Here is a 2,798-nt window from a genome sequence, read left to right on the forward strand (position 1 = left end):
AGCGTAATACTATATAACGTTATACGTTATAACGTAATACTATATAACGTTATACGTTACGACGTAATACTATATAACGTTATACGTTATAACGTGATACTATATAACGTTATACGTTATAACGTGATACTATATAACGTTATACGTTATAACGTAATACTATATAACGTTATAACGTAATACTATATAACGTTATACGTTATAAGGTAATACTATATAACGATATACGTTATAACGTAATACTATATAACGTTATACGTTATAACGTAATACTATATAACGTTATACGTTATAACGTAATACTATATAACGTTATACGTTATAACGTAATACTATATAACGTTATACGTTACATGGTGATACTATATAACGTTATACGTTATAACGTGATACTATATAACGTTATACGTTATAACGTGATACTATATAACGTTATACGTTATAACGTGATACTATATAACGTTATACGTTATAACGTAATACTATATAACGTTATAACGTAATCCTATATAACGTTATAACGTAATACTATATAACGTTATACGTTATAAGGTAATACTTTATAACGATATACGTTATAACGTAATACTATATAACGTTATACGTTATAACGTAATACTACATAACGTTATACGTTATAACGTAATACTATATAACGTTAAACGTCATAACGTAATACTATATAACGTTATACGTTATAACGTGATACTATATAACGTTATACGTTATAACGTGATACTATATAACGTTATACGTTATAACGTGATACTATATAACGTTATACGTTATAACGTAATACTATATAACGTTATACGTTATATGGTGATACTACATAACGTCATAACGTAATACTATATAACGTTATACGTTATAAGGTAATACTATATAACGATATACGTTCTAACGTAATACTATATAACGTTATACGTTATAACGTAATACTATATAACGTTATACGTTACATGGTGATACTATATAACGTTATAACGTAATACTATATAACGTTATACGTTATATGGTAATATTATATAACGTTATACGTCATAACGTAATACTATATTACGTTATACGTTATAACGTAATACTATATAACGTTATACGTTATATGGTGATACTACATAACGTTATAACGTAATACTATATAACGTTATACGTTATATGGTAATACTTTATAACGTCATACGTCATAATGTAATACTATATAACGTTACACGTCATAACGTAATACTATATTACGTTATACGTTATAACGTAATACTATATAACGTTATACGTTATATGGTGATACTACATAACGCTATAACGTAATACTATATAACGTTATACGTTATATGGTAATACTTTATAACGTCATACGTCATAATGTAATACTATATAACGTTATACGTTATAACGTAATACTATACAACGTTATACGTCATAACGTAATACTATATACGTTATACGTTATAAGGTAATACTATAAAACGTTATACGTCATAACGTAATACTATATAACGTTATACGTTATAACGTAATACTATATAACGTTATACGTTACATGGTGATACTATATAACGTTATGACGTAATACTATATAACGTTATATGGTAATACTATATAATGTTATACGTTATAACGTAATACTATATAACGTTATACGTTATACCGTAATACTATATAACGTTATACGTTATAACGTAATACTATATAACGTTATACGTTACATGGTGATGCTTTATAACGTTATACGATACATGGTGATACTATGTAACGTTATACGTTACATGGTGATACTATATAACGTTATACGTTACATGGTGATACTATATAACGTTATACGTTATAACGTAATACTATATAATGTTATACGTTATAACGTAATACTATATAACGTTATACGTTATACCGTAATACTATATAACGTTATACGTTATAACGTAATACTATATAACGTTATACGTTATAACGTAATACTATATTACGTTATACGTTTTAACGTAATACTATATAACGTTATACGTTATATGGTGATACTACATAACGTTATAACGTAATACTATATAACGTTATACGTCATAATGTAATACTATATAACGTTATACGTTATAACGTAATACTATATAACGTTATACGTTACATGGTGATACTATATAACGTTATGACGTAATACTATATAACGTTATATGGTAATACTATATAATGTTATACGTTATAACGTAATAATATATAACGTTATACGTTATACCGTAATACTATATAACGTTATACGTTATAACGTAATACTATATAACGTTATACGTCATAACGTAATACTATATAACGTTATACGTTATAACGTGATACTATATAACGTTATACGTTATACCGTAATACTATATAACGTTATACGTTATAACGTAATACTATATAACGTTATACGTCATAACGTAATACTATATTACGTTATACGTTATAACGTAATACTATATAACGTTATACGTTATATGGTGATACTACATAACGTTATAACGTAATACTATATAACGTTATACGTCATAATGTAATACTATATAACGTTATACGTTATAACGTAATACTATATAACGTTATACGTTATAACGTAATACTATATAACGTTATACGTTATAGCGTAATACTATATAACGTTATACGTTATAACGTAATACTATATAACGTTATACGTTATGACGTATTACTATATAACGTTATACGTTATAAGGTAATACTTTATAACGATATACGTTATAACGTAATACTATATAACGTTATACGTTACATGGTGATGCTTTATAACGTTATACGATACATGGTGATAC

This window comes from Bombus flavifrons, unplaced genomic scaffold (genome assembly GCF_040668555.2).
Source record: "Bombus flavifrons isolate JBK064 unplaced genomic scaffold, iyBomFlav1_principal scaffold0079, whole genome shotgun sequence".
Taxonomy (NCBI): domain Eukaryota; kingdom Metazoa; phylum Arthropoda; class Insecta; order Hymenoptera; family Apidae; genus Bombus; species Bombus flavifrons.